Below are 20,273 nucleotides of genomic sequence, written 5' to 3'. Positions count from 1 at the left end.
TTTCATGCAAATCGAATCATACAGTATGAGGACTTACGTGTCTGGCTTTTTTCACTTAGTATAATGCATCCTTACTTCATCTCTTTGTGTAGCTGAATAATAGTTCATTGTATGGTACACAACATTTTGTTTATCCATTATTAGTTGATGGACATTTGGGTTGTTTCCACTTTCAGGCTATTATGAGTAGTCCTCCTACGAAGAAGCATTTTTTGTTTTGACATATGTTTCGACTGTTTTGGGTATGTACTTAGAGGTAGAAGTCCTGGGTCACAGGGAAACTCTATATTTAACTTTTCAAGAAACTGCCGATTTTTTCTAAAGGAGCTGTGCTATGTTACATTCTGAATAACAATGCATGAGGGTTCTATTTCTCCATATCTTTGTAAGCACTTGTCATTTTCCATTATTAGATTAATTTTTTACTTTCATGATCTCCACAGAAGAACTGATAAAGCTTGCATGTGGGAGGATGGGATAAGTTAAAAATGACTGTGAAGTTGTCAGTGGGTGGTTTAGGCTGAACACAGACGGTGATGAACTGAAACATGTTTTGCTTCCCTTGGCTGAGTAAATGGATGAATGGTGTTGTCATTACTGGAAACAGAGCAGCAAGGGGAGATGATTTCAAGGGAGAGACGAAATTATGAGATTGTTGAAGGCATCTCATCATTTACAATACCAGGATGAAAACCTGGAACTATAACAGAGCTTATGATGAGTGGTTTTTAAACTTGGCAGGATTAAAGGATAGATTGGAGACACATGGTTGGGGTTATAACATTTATTACCTATGGGACCTGAAATATAGTCAGTGCTCAAAATACATTTGCTATTAAGTTATTAGTGACAGCTATAATTTTGATGTCCTAAGTATAACAACTCTAAATTATCATTAACAATTAAAATACCATAGATAATGCATGGTTTTCATTAATGATGAGACAGGTAGGGGACAAAGTTCAGATTGGAAGGCTAAAGGAAGTCTACTTATTAAGATCTAGATTAGAAAGTGACATCTACATTGAATTTAACCTTACTATTGTATATAAAAATTAGGTATTCTGTGGTGTGGCAGTGATTTTTATAGTATAATTACATTAGAAAGGGTGAACTTGGATGGATCACTGAGGGATAGGGGTGACTTTGGAAATCAAGAGGTCATTTAAGAGAACTGCAAGGAGATCCAACCAGTCCATTCTATAGGAGATCAGCCCTGGGTGTTCTTTGGAAGGAATGATGCTAAAGCTGAAACTCCAATACTTCGGCCACCTCATGTGAAGAGTTGACTCATTGGAAAAGACTCTGATGCTGGGAGGGATTGGGGACAGGAGGAGAAGGGGACGACAGAGGATGAGATGGCTGGATGGCATCACCGATTCAATGGACGTGAGTTTGAGTGCACTCCGGGAATTGGTGATGGACAGGGAGGCCTGGCAAGCTGCGATTCATGGGGTCGCAAAGAGTCGGACATGACTGAACGACTGAACTGAACTGAACTGAATTGATATTCTTGTGGGTGGACTTGAAAGGAGGGATGAGAACAGATGGGTTCTCATAAGCAGTATCTGAGAAGGAAGAAAGTAGAAAACACTGAAAAAAAACTCCCCTCACATTGCCACTTTGCCCAGAATACTGGGGAAGACCTAGAATTGATTTTGCTACATACTTAGGATGCTGAAGTTGCCACCAATGTGAACAAATCTTCTGTGCCCCACCCCAAATATTAGAGTATCAGAGAAGTCTGTAGTTCTGGCACAAATTCACTGTGAAGGCCTATTTTATATCTGATTCTTTGAAAGGAAAATGGCAAAGACATAAGGTAGAAAATAGGTGATTTATATCCATTAATTTTATTTTTGGAAGGATTAGAGTAAAATTTTCTTTCCTTTTGTGTTATTGTTGTATTAGTTACAGTAACTAGAGATAAGTTCCATAATATTTTTAGAGTTTCTAAACTCTCTGGCATACAATAGTTTTTCAACTAATAACTGACATTTGTTCTTGAAATGCTTGCCCCAAAGATGAGTTGTAGACTAAATAGAATCAGATTGGAATCATTGACTTTGCTTAGTGAATCGACCAAAGATTCTGGTCTTTGGAAAATCATACATAAAATAACTGATAAATGGTGAATGAATGATGTTGTAATTATAATAACTATAACTATGTAACCATAATAACAAATGTCATATACTTCTGGTTCATAATGTTAGCTTGAATTAGGGAGAACATTGGATTGGCAGTTTGGAACTTTTAAAATTTCTATCCCTAGAAAAGATATAGCAAGGGCTATAGTCCCCACCCCTGCCACAGGCTTTCCTGGTGGCTCAGATGGTAAACAATCTGCCTGCAATGCAGGAGATCTGGATTCGATCCCTGGTTTGGGAAGATCCCCTGGAGAAGGGATTGGCTAGCCATTCTAGGATTCTTGCCTGGAGAATTCCATGGACAGAGAAGACTGGCCAGCTATAGTCCATGGGGTCACAAAGAGTTGGACACAACTGAGAGACTATGCAGACACGCACATTATATACAATAATAGACACACAAATAAAGGGATTTTGCTCACTTATTTGCTTTTACTAAAATACAATCACAATGCCCATTTGATTTAGCAATCTGATCAAATTGCCAACATGCGTTGGATCAGAGATTCTAATGATCTGCAACAAACCAAGTTCATTCCAGGAAAAAAACGTTTACTTGTACGTCATTGACTACATTAAAGCCTTTGACTGTGTGGATCACAACAAACGGTTCAGTCAGTCAATTCAGTTGCTCAGTTGTGTCCAACTCTTTGCAAACCCATACACTACAGCACAGCAGGCTTCTCTGTCCATCACAAACTCCCAGAGCTTATTCAAACTCATGTCCATTGAGTCAGTGATGCCATCCAACCATTTCATTCTCTGTTGTCCCCTTCTCCTCCCACCTTCACTCTTTCTGAGTATCAGGGTATTTTCCAAGGAGTTGGTTTTTCACATTGATTGGCCAAAGTATTGGAATTTTGGCTTCAGCATCAGTCCTTTCAATGAATATTCAGGACTGATTTCCTTTAGGATGGACTGGTTGGATCTCTTTGCAGTCCAAGGGACTCTCAAGGGTCTTTTCCAACACCACAGTTCAAAAGCATCAATTCTTCAGTGTTCAGCTTTATTTATAGTCCGACTCTCACATCCATACATGACTACTGGAAAAACCATAGCTTTGACTAGATGGACCTTAGTTGGCAACGTATTGTCCCTGTTTTTTATTATGCTATCTAGGTTGGTCGTAATTTTTATTCTAAGGAGCAAGTGTCTTTTAATTTCATGGCTGTAATCACCATCTGCATTTATTTTGGAGCCCCCCAAAAATGAAGTCTCTCACTGTTTCCATTGTTTCCCCATCCATTTGCCATGAAGTGATAGGACCAGATGCCATGATCTTAGTTTTCGAAATGTTGAGTTTTAAGCCAACTTTTTCACTTTCCTTTTTTACTTTCATGAAGAGGCTTTTTAGTTCCTCTTCACTTTCTGCATAAGGGTGGTGTCATCTGCATATCTGAGGTTATTGATATTTCTCCCCACAATCTTGATTCCAGCTGGTGCTTTATCCAGTCTGGCATTTTGCACAATATATTCTGCATAAAAGTTAAAAAAGCAAGGTGACAACATACAGCCTTGACATACATTTCACATGCTAGCAAAGTAATGCTCAAATTTTCCAAGCCAGGTTTCAAGAGTATGTGAACCACGAACTTCCAGATGTTCAAGCTGGGTTTAGAAAAGGCAGAGGAACCAGAGATCAAATTGCCAACAAACTGTGGACAATTCTTAAAGAGATGGAATACCAGACCATTTTACCTGTCTTGTGAGTAACCTGTATGCAGGCCAAGAAGCAACAGAACTGGACATGAAGCAATGGATTGCTTAAAATTTTGTTCAAAATTAGGAAAGACATATGCCAAGGCTGTATATTGTCACCCTACTTATTTAACTTATATGCAGAGTACATTATGTGAACTGTTGAGCTGGTTGAATCTCAAGCTGAAATCAAAATTTGCAAAAGAAATATCAACAACCTCAGATATGCTGATGATACCACTTTAAAGGCCGATAGTGAAGAGAAACTGAAGAGCAACTTAATGAGGATGAAAGAGATGATTTAAAACTCAATTTAAAACTCAATAGTCAAAAACTGAAGATCATGGTATCCAGTCCCATCACATCATGGGAAATAGAAGGGGGAAAAAGTAGAAACAGTGACAGATTTTATTTTCTTGGGCTTCAAAGTCACTTCAGACAATGACTGCAGCCATGAAATTAAAAAGACACTTGCTCCTTGGAAGAAATGCTGTGACAAATGTAGATGGCATATTAAAAAGAAGAGACATCACTTTGCTGACAAAGGTCCATATAGTCAAAGTTATGGTTTTTCCAGTAGTCATGTACAGATGTGAGAGCTGGACCCTAAAGAAGGCTGTATGCTGAAGAATTGATGCTTTCAATCTGTGGTGTGGGAGAAGACTCTTGAGAGTCCCTTGGACAGAGAGGAAATCAAACCAGTCAATCTAATGGAAATCAACCCTGAATATTCATTGGAAGGGCTGATGCTGAAGCTGAAACTCCAATACTTTGGCCACCTGATGCAAGAGCTGACTCACTGCAAAAGACCCTGATGCTGGGAGGGATTGAGGATACAAGGAGAAGGGGGCGACAGAGCATTAGATAGTTGAATAGCATCTCTGACTCAATGGACGTGAATTTGAGCAAATTGTGGGAGATGGAGAAGGACAGGAGAGCCTGGTGTGCTATAGTTCATGGGGTCACAAAGAGTTAGACAAGACTTAGCAACAGAACAACGTACTCCTCACCCCCATTGAACGATTTTAGCATGAAGGTTCTTTAGGTCTCGATCCAAGCAAAATAGTGAATTCAAAGTTTTTCTTTCATGATTTCAATCTCCCCATTTCACCTTGTCTACATGAGTTCATTCCTGTGTGTATCCTTCAAGTCAAGGAGATACTGCATCTAATCAGAAAATGGCAATATTTGTCTCCTTTTCCTTCTGCAGTTTATATATTTATAATTTTTGTAAACAAAATGACCCATGAAAAATAAACTAAAGGTAATCAACTCTAGCTTGTGCTCAGCTACTGTGGGAGTTCTGAATAGATATCATTAAAACATTAACTTTTTCATGTATTATCTTATTTCATTATACATATAATTAGCAATTTATTCTTCTCAAACACCAGACTCTTGAGAAAAGAATGTGTTGTTTATCAAGGTTTTAATGCAAGTTATATTGAAGTAGATTTTGTCCAAGTCTGTCCCTGTAACAGATTCAAACAAAATTATTTTAGAGATACTATGCTTTGTGTTAAACAAACACAAATACATAATACATGCTGACATTTCTCATGGTAAGGATTCTAAAAATTTTAATATACTTTCTAACAAATTTGATGAAAAGATTTTAACATCAATGAGACAGATTAATATATTCTCAGAAATTAATCTAAATCTTATAAATTAGATTTATAAATAAGCTGACCATTATCAATATTAGACTTTGGCCTTCATGTACTTAATGGTATTTGGTGTAGTTTATTGACTATAGCAATCACTTGAAAAATCATTCTCAGCTAAACCTTGGAGAAAAACATCATTTCACATGGAGAAAAAATTAAGATGGTCCTCTGGGGTTCTCAAGAAATATTAACAGCCTTTTCCCCACTCACCTTTATCAGGAAGGTGGGGTTGGCAGAAGTCTCCTGAGGTTGAAGGTATGAGAGCGAGAAAGTGGTGTGCCTGATAGACTCTAGGTTTCCACTATGTATACTTAGAATGACTATAATTTTATGTTTCTCTTGCACTTCATAAACCCAAGGGAAGTCCTGCTTTTTAGATATTTATTTATCATAGAAAAGTCTATGCTGCTTGTGTAAGAATTATCTTTACTAGAAGATTGAGAATTATTTAAATTAATACACCACACTGTGTATAAATGATAATGAGCTTGAATCAGTGGAGACTATTAGTATACACTGTTAAAAGAGGGCAATCTATTGCCACACCAATACTATAACCAAAAAACAAACAAAACCAAAACAGCAAAAAACCAAGACACATGCTAAAACCTGTATAGCGAAATCTCCCTTAGTTGGTCCAAGCTAAATGTTTTGCCAGATACTTAGTAAAGGCATGGATGTCTCTTAGGAATTAAACTTGCTGAGCATTTCTCCCTGATGTTTTGTTCCAATTACACTATACCTGCAATGCAGTACTATCATTTTGCCCTTCCCCCATTCTTCTTATACAACACGTATTTCATACTTCTCCTAAATTCTTCCTCAGAACCTTTCATTCCTTCTCAAAGATTTTAATCTGAGCCTACATTCCTTCTTTAATCTAGCATCTACTAATTAATTTTGAAGTTGAGCTTTTCTCATTCCGGCTTTGACACTTTGAAGAAAATATTTGGCCACATTCAACTATCTTTTCAATCCAGTTAAGTTTTATTAAATTATAATGAAATAATTTTAGAAGTTTTAAAATTAAATGTGATCATTTATTATAGGGAGTGAAGATACCAAGATATATTACACTTTAGCAGCATTACTTTCATCCATGTTTATGCAGAGGAGTGTCGGCAGAAATTAGCATTAAATGCATGATGGAATGGACTTCCTAATACATCTGTAAACATGCAATAGACCCAAACAGGGAAAAAACTTAATAAAGCAGCATTTGGTATTGCTTATCTCTTCCACCTACACTGAATACCAGAGGGTTTGGTGGTTTCCAATGTTCCTACCTATAAAAACTTCTAAAAGGATGCTTTGTTTTAAATTTCTCTAGAAAATGATTTAAAATGAATCATGAAATAACCTATATACAATCGAACAGTTAAATATGATCCTCTGTTTCCTTTACTGCAATTGAAAAACATTTAAACAAAAGTCTTTTCAGATGCATTTATAAAGCTACCAACAGTATTCTTCACAGAGCTAGAACAAATAATTTCACAATTTGTATGGAAATACAAAAAACCTCGAATAGCCAAAGCTATCTTGAGAAAGAAGAATGGAACTGGAGGAATCAACCTACCTGACTTCAGGCTCTACTACAAAGCCACAGTTATCAAGACAGTATGGTACTGGCACAAAGACAGAAATATTGATCAATGGAACAAAATAGAAAGCCCAGAGATAAATCCATGCACATATGGACACCTTATCTTTGACAAAGGAGGCAAGAATATACAATGGATTAAAGACAATCTCTTTAACAAGTGGTGCTGGGAAAACTGGTCAACCACTTGTAAAAGAATGAAACTAGAACACTTTCTAACACCTTACACAAAAATAAACTCAAAATGGATTAAAGATCTAAACGTAAGACCAGAAACTATAAAACTCCTAGAGGAGAACATAGGCAAAACACTCTCTGACATACATCACAGCAGGATCCTTTATGACCCACCTCCCAGAATATCGGAAATAAAAGCAAAAATAAACAAATGGGACCTAATTAAACTCAAAAGCTTCTGCACAACAAAGGAAACTATTAGCAAGGTGAAAAGGCAGCCTTCAGAATGGGAGAAAATAATAGCAAATGAAGCAATGGACAAACAACTAATCTCAAAAATATACAAGCAACTCCTACAGCTCAACTCCAGAAAAATAAATGACCCAATCAAAAAATGGGCCAAAGAACTAAATAGACATTTCTCCAAAGAAGACATACAGATGGCTAACAAACACATGAAAAGATGCTCAACATCACTCATTATCAGAGAAATGCAAATCAAAACCACTGTGAGATACCATTTCACGCCAGTCAGAATGGCTGCGATCCAAAAGTCTACAAGCAATAAATGCTGGAGAGGGTGTGGAGAAAAGGGAACCCTCCTACACTGTTGGTGGGAATGCAAACTAGTACAGCCACTATGGAGAACAGTGTGGAGATTCCTTAAAAAACTGGAAATAGAACTGCCTTATGATCCAGCAATCCCACTGCTGGGCATACACACTGAGGAAACCAGAAGGGAAACATACACATGTACCCCAATGTTCATCGCAGCACTGTTTATAATAGCCAGGACATGGAAGCAACCTAGATGCCCATCAGCAGATGAATGGATAAGAAAGCTGTGGTACATATACACAATGGAGTATTACTCAGCCATTAAAAAGAATACATTTGAATCAGTGCTAATGAGATGGATAAAACTGGAACCTATTATACAGAGTGAAGTAAGCCAGAAAGAAAAACACCAATGCAGTATACTAACACATATATATGGAATTTAGAAAGATGGTAACAATAACCCTGTGTACGAGACAGCATAAGAGACACCGATGTATAGATCAGTCTTATGGACTCTGTGGGAGAGGGAGAGGGTGGGGAGATTTGGGAGAATAGCATTGAAACATGTATAATATCATGTATGAAACAAGTCGCCAGTCCAGGTTCGATGCACGGTACTGGATGCTTGGGGCTGGTGCACTGGGACGACCCAGAGGGAGGGTAAGGGAGGGAGGAGGGAGGAGGGCTCAGGATGGGGAACGCGGGTATACCTGTGGTGGATTCATTTCAATATTTGGCAAAACTAATACAATATTGTAAAGTTTAAAAATAAAATAAAATTTTAAAAAAAAAGAAAAAAAATTCTATGATCTGTGAACCTATAACTTGTATAGAGATGTAGAAAGTGTAAATACCAGAAGAGATTCTCTTACTTCTCATTCCCACTCTTTGCTAAAAGCTGACATTACTGTTTTCTGTTCTTTCTGAACATCCTTTCTCTTTACATCTCCTCAGCATTTGTCTCTCTTCCTCTCTCTCTGGAGCTTTAGGGAGGAATTTAATGTTTTTGCTTATTTAGAAGGAGAAGAATTACTACCAGATTAACGATGTTATTTAATGGTTCATCCATTTGTTTAACCGTGTTATTTCAGAATGTTGAGGCCACTTTGATTTTTTTCTTCTTCTATGACATCATAAGTACATTAACTTTGAGTTTATTGTGTAATTATTTCAACTGAGAACATTTGCCTTTTAGCTTTCTCTCAGGCATTTCTTACTAACCTCATTTACTGTGTGTGTGATTTCGAGAAATAATATGCCCAGTGGACCCTGACAGATTTTTAACCTTTGCTCCAGAAACTTGGTGTTCTTTGAACCTCCCACTATCACGGAGAGATGAAATCAAATAAGGTATGACATAGTCTTAAAATGTTTAACATATATTTGGGGCGTGTGGAGGGAGCAAGAGAAGAGAGAGAATGACATTTGAGCTGGATTTCAAAAATTGCTGGATTTCCACAGGCAGGGATGGGAAGATGATTTTAAATGACATCTGCAACATGATTATTTGTGACAGCACTAACTGGAAATAATCTAAATGAAAACAAAAGAAAGTATTGATTATTGTACGTGCATGCACACTCAGTTGCTAAGTCGTGTCTGACTCTGTGGACCCATGGGCTGTAGCACACTAGGCTTCTTTGTCCATGGGATTTTCTAGGCAAGAATACTGGAGTGGGTTGCCATTTCCTTCTGGAGGGGATCTTCCCAGCCCAGGGATTGAACCTGCATCTCCTGTGTCTCCTGCATTGGCAGGCAGATTCTTTACCACTGAGCCACCTGGGAAGCCCCTGCATTATCATATATGCTATTGAAATTAAACACTAAGTTAATGACCCAAGAAATCACTCAAAGATATAGTATGTTTACTAAAGTTTGTAGGCAACCATAACTATAATATATATATATAGATACATGAATATATATATATATATGTACAACATACATATAATTCCTTTAAAAAGACTTGATTAAAATATATCCAAAGGTAGGATTGTTCAGAACTTTATTTCTTTTTAATACATCAGCGCATTTTTATGTTGTACCTTGTAATTTTTTATAAAGAAAAAAATATGTCTATAAAGAGATGTGTAGACTGTCTATGTCTGTGAAACTCTAGGTATAGTCCTGGAACTGGTGTGAACCAGACTTGGGAGGGGAAAATAGAAAGAGACTATTTTATTTGTCCAAGAGAAACAAAATGAGGGTAGCAATATCTGGAATGAAAACAAAGGAACAAACATAAAATATTGGGAGACAATGGAAGAAAAAACAACAAAAATGCTTAATTGAAACACAGTGAACAGTAAAGAATCAAAAGTGCTTGCAAAGTTTTTAATCTAAATAGCAGTATGGAGATTCTAGATATGTGGGCTCTAGAAAGAGAACAAAATTAGTGAGGGTAGATGAAGGATTCTCTTATTTGAGATTGTTGGTAGCATAATCAGGCAAAGTCTGGCAGTATGTTGAAAATATGATTGTGGGTTTAGGAAAAGACGGAATTCCAGATACGTATCTGAGTTTCAACATCACTGGTGCAAGTCTGCTGAGTAGAAAGGATGTGCTCAGTCGCTTTAGTCATGTCCAACTCTTTGCGACCCTATGAACTGTAGCCCAACAGGCTCCTCTGTCCATGGGACTCTCCAGGCAAGAGTACTGGAGTGGGTTGCCCTGCCCTTCTCCAAGGGATTTTCCCAACCCAGGGATCAAACCTGCATCTCTTGTGTCTGCTGCATTGCAGGTGCATTCTTTACCCACTGAGCCACCTGCAAAACCCAGGTAGAAAGGATAGAGAAGATACAAGCTTAGAGAGGGTTGGAGCAGAGGTTTCCAAGTTATTTTGTGCCTTAGAGCACTTTGGCTTTTTTATGAGCCCCTTCTAGGATAATGGCTTTACATACAGAAAATAAAATATATGGATCAGTATGGACATAAATTAGCTTAAAATAGAGCTATCAAAATAATTTTTAAAAATAATTTTAAGTGTTATATATTAATATAAATTATTCTTATTAATATATTAGATAATACATTAATATATTAGGTTTAGTAGGGGGTCTAATAGCTGCCATAAGTCAAATACAGTGATGAATCTAAACAATATTTAAGGGGATCTCAAAAACTTTAAGGTAATATATAAACTGTCTATGTTTTCCAGTGGTGCCAAAGTCATAGTATTACTAATACCAATATTATTTGTAACTACATTAATATTTTATGGAAATACTAAACTTATGCTTGAAGTTAGTTACATGCCCTTTCTTTTCATGCAAATTCATGGACTTTGCATGAATTATATATAGTGACTCTTTGGTGGTCCACGATTAAGAGTTTTAGAGCAAGTTCACGTACATAATATGTGAGAAGACACAGATTCCAAGATCTGGTCGGGACATAGTAGAATATACTTCATTGGGGAAACTTCCCAGAACGGTCGTGTTTGTGCTATCGTGTAGCAATGCCAAAGTGAAAGTGAAAGCGTTCGTCTCTCGGTTGTGTCCGATTCTTTGAGTCCCCATACACTGTAACCAGCCAGGCTCCTCTGTCCACGGAGTTCTCCAGGGAAGAATAGTGGAGTGGGTTTGCTATTTCCTTTTTAAGGAGATTTTCCTGACCCAGGGATTGAACCCAGGTCTTCTGCTTGGCAGGTGGGTTCTCTACCGTCTGAGCCACAATGGACCTGCAGCAATGCCAAATGCAGCATTATTTTTAAGATCACAGACTCCAGGCCAGAATGCTAGACAAAACACTATCTGTAGGACTTTGAACAAATCACTTAAATCCTTTGAATCTCAGTCTGTCTCTTTTCAATCCTCATAAGGTTATCGTGAGGATTAAATATATTAGTGTTTGAAGTGTGGCATAGTGCTTGTTAAGCACTAAGTAAAATGTATGTATTAAATAAATACATATAAATAAATAAATACAGGTTAACCACCAAGCAGACTGAACCATGAATTAGTTACAGGTTGCCTGTATCTTAAAAATCCTCTGAGCCAGTGAAATAAATGAATATTGAGTAGAGACAATATTTAGATCTCATTTCTTATACCTAGGAGTGTGCAAGTCAGGAGGAAATAAGTTTTCAAGGGAGATAACTTAGAGGAACAGGTGGCACTTGGAGGTCAAGAATTAACACTGAGAACAGATACGTGGATGGGGATTGGTAATCAGCAAGTAGATCATTGGTAGTCTTCTGAAGAGAATCTAATATATGGACAGAAGTGATGCCAGGCATCAAGCCATTTACTGAATAGGTTGATAGTGAACAAACAAAGGCAATGAATTGGATTGCTTTTTTCAAAAATCAGTCCAAGAAAGAAAAGAGATTGAAAGTTTATCAGATTTTTGACCTAAGTACCGGAGATAGTACAGAGGAAGGAGTCAATGAAGGGAAAGAGTGTAATTGATGAAGAAAGAGAAGGACTACACAATTGCTAGAAAGAGGTCCTGATTAACATAGGGAAGAATGACACATATGTAAAGTTTCACGTGGGAATGAAAAAGAAGAGGTCAAATCCTTTTGATGCTGGGCTCAATAAGGAGAAACAGGTGAAGATAGCCGTGTGTTGGAATCAAATTAAAAAGAAGACCTAGGAGGATCATACGTGGAGGATCTCCTTCACTCACAACTGTTTTTGAAGAGATTTTCACAAAAATTGAGGATGAGGAGAAAGATGGAAATCTTAGGTTGAGTGAGAAGCATTTTTGATTGATTGCTGTAGGAATTGCAGCAAGTATCTAATTAGAGATTAATATAAATTTAATATAATTATACTATATAGTAAATATATAATATAAATTACTGTCAAGTAGCTGTGGGAACCTATTTGGAGGATGAGAATGGTGTTAGATTTCATTCCAAAGATCACTTCCCTAGGTAAATCCTCACTGATTAAACTCCCAGAATATGTTTAATCATCCCTACTGTGTGCTTTCACTGTGCCTTGCCTTTATATAATTATTTTTTGTTGTATGCACAACTTCTTGGTGAAAGTGTAAACTTTTTAAGGGCTCCTTTTTTGCTCATCTATATACACATATTCCAAATACAGGACATAACAGATGTTGAATAATTTTTTTGTTTTTAACAAATGTCTTTTATTTTCTGGATATGCTGTATATTTGAGAAGAGTCTATGTTAACTTAGTAGCTTTAATGCAATTTGAGGCATCAATTTCAACTCTAGCCAAACCAATTTTGTTATAAACAAATTAATGAAACTTCTCCCTCATTCAGTCTTACATTTCCTCACATGGTCCGCCAGCATCTCTCCTGCTCTTTAGATCTCATTTGTTTCTTGTTTGTGGCTTACAATGATCTCTTCAGCTTGACCATCATAGCACATCTTCTTTACTGATCCTTTGCAATTACCCTTGAGTGCAATTCTAGTCTTTAACAGGCATCTTGTTCAGTTTCCTTTCCTGCCCTATGTGATTCTAAGTGTCCTCAGAAGCTCAGCCCAGGGTAAGGCAATCTGCTTAGTTAGCTTGTCTAAGGAATGAACAGTTTCTGGAAACAAAGATAAAAATGAAAAGGGAATTAAAATAATTAAAAAAAAAAAAAATCATGTGGCTTATTAAGGGTCAGTAATTACCTGATTCAATGCAGGAGAACATGTAGAAGGTGAAGGAGTCAAAGTGGTATGTGAAGTTGGACAGGAAGTTGAGGATGTCAAAAGATAAGTGGTTTTTTATAAGAATATATATAAGTGGAGGATCTAATTGTTTGAGCAACCTCTATAGTACATAGCTGCCATGAAAAAAATAGATTTAATAAGGAAGTAAAATTACAGATCAAAGCAGAATCTTCTAATCTAGACTTCTTCAGGTCTGGTTTTGAATCTTTTAAAACTAATTTTTAAGGATTAGTTCAGTATGATATCATTTATATGTGGAGTCTAAAAAAGAAAACAAACTAATGAATACAACAAAAAAGAATCAGACTCAGATACAGAAAATAAATTAGTGACTACCAGTGGGGAAAAGGAAGAACAAGTAATGGTAGAGGATAAAGAGGCATGAACTACTATATATCAAATAAACATACTACAATAATATATTGTATAATATAGGGAATATAACCAATATTTTAAAATGACTATAAATGAAGTATAACCTTTAAAAATTGTGAATCACTATGTTGTACACCTGAAATTTCCACTGCAGGGGCTATGGTTTTGATTTCTTATATTGGAACTAAGATCTAACATGCCTCATGGTGTGGTGAGAAAAAAAATTGCAAAGTTAGTTCAGTTCAACATACATTTAATGAACATAATGTAAAATTATGTTTCTTATTTTTACATGATGGGGAATCTACTCTGTGTCTTGTGTTTGTGCCTTTCTTTGATCACTCTTGATTATGTGCACAGGACTATATACAGATTATTTTTTGAGCACAGAGATTGCTCAGTGTTTGCAGATTGCCTGCTATGTGTCAGGCAATTTTTTAAGTGCTTTACCAAGATTAACTTATGAAATTTTATGACTTGGCATTTAAATTTGTTTTTCAAGGTAAAATAAATGAGGTATATGAGGATCCTAAACAGTGACTCTCCTTGAACATTTCTGTTAATAATTTTATTTAAACCAAACATACTAAGAATAAATACATTTAAATAGTAATCAAATGCTATCATGGTGACATATTGATATCCATATTTGCAGTCTATTTGAATCTCCATTAATGCAAAAAGGATACATGTGAGTAGATTCACCTATTCATTTATTCATACATATATGCATATTTTCTTTTATTCAGTAAACTTTTACTGAGTGCTTGATATGTGAAAGCAACACATTCAGTGATTTTTAAAAAAGATATATGAATAGGATCACTTCATTCAAGAAGTTTATATACTAGGGGAGGTTTGTTGGGGCAAAGAATTCAGATAAGACATGAAAGCAAATATTTACACATAATAAATAAAGCTTGAAAAAAAAAGTTCTATAATAAACAAAAACAATGCCCACAATGGATTGTGTAAGACTACAGAGATGGGAGCATTTAAGCTGAATATGTGCCATTTTGGTGATGGAAGTCCTTGCTGTAACAGAGGCCAAGAGGGTGTAGAAATATGGATGGTCTTCAGCTGGATCAGGATTTTCCTTGGCTATAGTCATGTGTTAACAATTGTTAGGGGAAAATCATTTGCTAAACTATCGAGAAAATGCAGCGTCTCTGTAAAAGGAAACTTTGTCTACTAGTTTCCAGTGGTAAAATAGTCTACCAGTCTACATTTTTTTGTTTGCTTTACTGTTTCTGAACTTTGATTGCTTTAAGAACTAGAAATATGGTTCATCTCCAGCTGGCAATAAAGTTCTATTCCATTTTCCAAGTTGGATTGCTATAATATTCCTTAATGAGTCTACCATAGCTCACTCTCCAGAGCCTCCAACTGGTTCAAAAAAATAACTCTTAGCCAAAGGAGCAGCAGAACACCGTGGTTTCTCCATCCTGATGCAATGCTTTTTAAATAGTTACTACTTGATTTCTGTTCCAACTCAGAGGTGTTTTGACAGATTAAATAAAAGATGAGCCTTGAAAACCCATGACATTTGTTTTCTTCTCTCTATAGCAACCTGTTCTTAGAGGGGGGAGAATTGGAAGGTTACCCAGTTTTTATCTGATATAATCAGATAACAGCAATCAGATTTTCACAGATGGTATTACATAATATCTTTTCAGACTACAGCAATATATGTTGGTCTAAGATATTAAAACTACTAAAAATAAATTATTGAATGAGAAAGTAATAAGTGATCAGTGTCTCATGAAAAGCTAGTTAAAATGTGTAATGATAGGCTTGTTTAAAGATAAACATAAGACAGTGTTTGACTTTGCCTGTTTACCAAACTGAATATTTTCCATGTAGTTAATGACAGTAGAAGAAATTAATTCACATACTCATTGCGTATAATTTTACTTATTTTCCTTATTCAACATAAAAGGTCGTTGCCAAATTATGTCATTTGTAGCACCTATGGCAGCAAACCTGATACAGAGACAGGTCAGAAATATCAGACAAAACCTAGCTGTTGTTATGGACATGGCATTAAGAGAATCAATTCCTGCTGCTGCTGCTGCTGCTGCTGCTAAGTTGCTTCAGTCGTGTCCGACTCTGTGCAACCCCATGGACTACAGCCCACCAGGCTCCCCTGTCCCTGGGATTCTCCAGGCAAGAACACCGGAGTGGGTTGCCATTTCTTTCTCTAATGCATGAAAGTGAAAAGTGAAAGTGAAGTCGCTCAGTCATGTGCAACTCTTAGCGACCCCATGGACTGCAGCCCACCAGGCGCCTCCGTCCATGGGATTTCCCAGGCAAGAGTACTGGAGTGGGGTGCCATTTCCTTCTCCAATCAATTCCTAGGCAGATTGATAAGAAGTCCAGGGTCCCCAAGGAGGAGAAAGGGGTCTGGGGGTCTCAAAGTGGAGATAGGGGTCTGGAATTCTCAAGAAGGAGGAAGGGACAAACTTTTTTGTCTACATTCCTTTGTCTTAGTCAATTACACAACTCAGTTTAAACTCTGTACTAGGGATTATACAACAATGTATCTTGCTTGAGGACAGTTTCTCCTTCCTGAAACCTTCTGACTAATCCTGATATTTTAGAATGTATATTATGGGAGTGGGTCTGGTGGGATCTTTCTATTGTTAAATTCTAATCTTGTTATCCTAACAGGTAAATTGTGGAAGTGGGTCTGGTAAAATTTTCACAAACTTGAGACATTCTTCTGATTCATTGTAATAACTAATTAAAAGGTATATAACTCCATTGCTAACACTAGCAAGGGGATACTCTTTCTGCCCTTTTCTGATGTCTATGTCAGAAGCTTTCTCTATCTCCTTTATACTTTAACAAAACTTTATTACACAAAAGCTCTGAGTTATCAAGCCTCATCTCTGGACCCAGATTGAATTCTTCTCCTCCAGAGGCCAAGAATCCAGGTGTCTTTCATGGTTCAGCAACAACCTTTCAGCACCTCATTTTGGATCAGTGAACATTCTGGCGTTCAAGGACTTTCTTTGCATTTTTCTTCCATATGAACACAGAGATTATGTAGAAATTGTGATTGTCATACTTTGAAACAATAAAGAAGCAGATTATAAAAGGCATGATTTTACATTTTTGACACATTGGACCAAATGTATAAGATAAAATGTGCCAAAGGTCACCTCAACAATACACCTAATTCTTTAAAGCAAGTCTAGCAAATTGCAAGCTATTGACTAGAAAACTAAATGAAACTAAAAATAAGCAAAAACTCCAAATCAGCCTAAATTTCACAGGAAATTTGTAGGGCTAAAGTAACAGGAAGTTGAAATCATCCATGAATGGTCACCTGAGAAGGACACTTGCTTTGGACACATTTTTCAGTTTTAGATCACACCCATCATAGCTTTTGAAATTTCACACTTACTCATACAGATACAGCACATTAGCTGTAGCCAAACTGAATAAACACATTCTGACTGTTCTAAATCAATACTTGATTTCCAATTTTTTTTGTTATAGGAATGAAAATTTTCCTATGCACATAGCTTAAAATTTTTTCCTGATTGGTTTCATTTTGTGTGTGTGTGTGTTTGATTTAGCCAGCTCATTTTCTTCAGATTTATTTTCACCAGTTACATAGCAAGTTTTAAAAGTTATATAGCTACTAATCAATAGAATAAAATATTGTGGATCATTCTTATACCACTGTGTAAATGGTGGGTAAAAGAAGATTTTTTAACAAAGAAAAACAGAGAAATCAAAACAGAGAGAAACAAGAGTGTGCCACAGTTCCAAAGTCTTTATGCTGTACTTAGAGGCTCAGTTGTGTCCAGCTCGTGCTACCCTGTGGACAGGAGAGCCTGGCAGCCTACAGTCCATTCTACAGGCAAGAATACTGGCCTGGGTTGCCATGCCCTCCTCCAGGGCATCTTCCCGACCCAGGGATTGAACCCAGGTCTCCCACATTGCAGGTGGATTCTTTACCATCTGAACTACCAGGGAAGCCCAAGGTCTTTATGGACAAGTATTAAATTAATTCATGTATTGCAAAGAGGCTTGGGAATAATTTGTTAGGCACCTTATATGTGGTAAAGCAGTAAACCAAAGGCAGAACTGAGATTTAGGAGGGATATCATATTTTTATTAGACATTTGCAATATTTTGGTAATTATTTAACTTAATAAGTCTTTGTGGGAGTCAAGATCATCTCTCTCCAGAAAAGCTGAACATTCTGGCTTTCTCAGCTTCACTAATCGCCCTATATAGACTTGAGTTTGGTCTCTCTCTTTCTCTCACTCTCTGTCTCTCTTTCTCATGGCTGTGACAACAATTTCTACAAGGCCAAGTTCCCTGTGCAGAAGGTTTTGTGATTTATTTTTTAGTTGGGAGCTCACATTCCTTGAATCTTTGTGGGAATAATTCGAGGCCCGGGCAAAGGATGTGTTCCTTTGAGAGGTTACAAGGCAGACTGTTTTCACAGGCACAACCTTGGTCATAACACTCTGGGAACTGCGGAGAAATCAATTTGACTAGTCCATTAAATAGCACCTTAAATAGGCTTGTATTTAAAGAGTCATTAGCATGTCTTTTTGGCATGTGTGGTGCTAGCTGGTGAACACTATTAAAGGCCTAGAATTAGGCTTGTTTCATAGTGTTCAGAGGTAAGAATGAAAAATATTGGGCAAAGGGGAGCTATGGTTGCCAACATGCACTTTCTGATTTTTAATCACATTTAATGTCTAGTTGAAGTCTTCTGCTACTCTTAAGAGTAATTTTTTCCTTCAGTGTAACTTTTCAAATTGAAGTAAAATGTAATCTCTAATTGAAGGTATTTGGACATCGATTGTGATTCAGAAACCATAAATTCAAATTTCCTCCTTTTTTTGAGAAATACTTTTTTGGTAAACATATGTGAGACTGTATTGTGGATATTTGCTTATGAATGGAGTTGATGGGTCATGTGGTGTCCTAAGGAAGACGCTTTCCAAAATGGTTGCATCAATTTACATCCCAAGCAATCTATGATATCCCAGTACACTGTATCTCTAGGAACATTTAAACTTGCAATCTTTATCATTTTAGCCATTCTGATGAGTAGTAGTGTCTCAATGTGATTATAATTTGCATTTTCCTGATGAGTTTGAGCAGCCTTAATATGTCTATTAACCTTTTGGATAACTTCAGTTATAAAGTGTTTAATTATTTTTTTGCCTATTTTTCATTGGTTATCAGTATTTTTATTGATTTGGTAGGAGTTCTTTATATATACTGAATACACATTTTCTCTTGATTAAATATGTATTATGTAAAATTGCCAATTTCTTGCAACTCGATTTTGATCAACAAAATTTTAAATTTTATTTTAGTAAATTTTTTCATATAGCTTTTAAGCTAAAACTTTTTTAGGTTAGTAGTTAAGAAATCTTTGTCTATCTCAAATCTTGAATATATTTTCTCACAATCTACCAATTGATTTTGTGTAGGTCATAATGGAGAAATTAAGATTCATTTTATTCCATATATAAATCCAGTTGACTCAGAATTAAGATCAGTTTTTTTAATAAAACCAACATTCTATATTACTCTTCAGTGCTCTTGTTATGTTTAATCAAATTTTAATGCCCTGTTTGTGTTGTTCTATTACATGGAACAACAGACTGGTTCCAAATTGGGAAAGGAACACATCAAGGCTGTATATTGTCACCCTGCTTATTTAACTTATATGCAGAGTACATCATGAGAAATTCTGAACTGGATGAAGCACAATCTGGAATCAAGATTGCAGGGAGAAATATCAATAACCGCAGATATGCAGATAACACCACCTTTATGGCAGAAAGCGAAGACGAATTAAAGAGCTTCTTGGTGAAAGTGAAAGAGGAGAGTGAAAAAGCTGGCTTAAAACTAAACATTCAAAAACTGAAGATCATGGCATCTGGTCCCATCATTCATGGCAAATAGATGGGGAAACAATGGCAACAATGAAAAACTTTATTTACTTGGGCTCCAAAATCACTGCAGATGGTGACTGCAGCCATGAAATCAAAAGACGCTTGCTCCTTGGAAGAAAAGCTATGACCAACCTAGACAGCATATTAAAAAGCAGAGATATTACTTTGCCGACAAAGGTCCATCTAGTCAAAGTTATGGTTTTTCCAGTAGTCATGTATGGATGTGAGAGTTGGACTATAAATAAAGCTAAACACTGAAGAAGTGATGCTTTTGAACTGTGGTGTTGAAGAAGACTCTTGAGAGTCCCTTGGACTGTGAGGAGATCGAACCAGTCAGTCTTGGAGGAATCAGTCCTGGCTGTTCATTGGAATGACTGATGCAAAGCTGAAACTCCAATACTTTGGCCACCTAATGCAAAGAGCTGACTCATTTGAAAAGACCCTGATGCTGGGAAATATTGAAGA

The 20,273-nt window shown here is 36.5% G+C and overlaps 1 long non-coding RNA gene across 1 annotated transcript in view; it reads left to right on the top strand.

Annotated features, from left to right (window-relative positions):
* Positions 1-9,015: 9,015 nt before the first annotated feature.
* LOC132344991 (uncharacterized) overlaps positions 9,016-20,273 on the top strand; it is a 53,072-nt gene continuing 41,814 nt past the window's right edge. Inside the window, exon 1 of the long non-coding RNA XR_009494090.1 lies at positions 9,016-9,209. This is a non-coding gene — a long non-coding RNA (uncharacterized lncRNA). The remainder of the gene's footprint in view (positions 9,210-20,273) is intronic.

Source organism: Bos taurus, chromosome 3 (assembly GCF_002263795.3).
Source record: "Bos taurus isolate L1 Dominette 01449 registration number 42190680 breed Hereford chromosome 3, ARS-UCD2.0, whole genome shotgun sequence".
Classification (NCBI taxonomy): Eukaryota; Metazoa; Chordata; class Mammalia; order Artiodactyla; family Bovidae; genus Bos; species Bos taurus.
The sequence above is the reverse complement of the archived record's forward strand: the minus strand, read 5'-3'. Positions and strand labels throughout refer to the sequence as shown.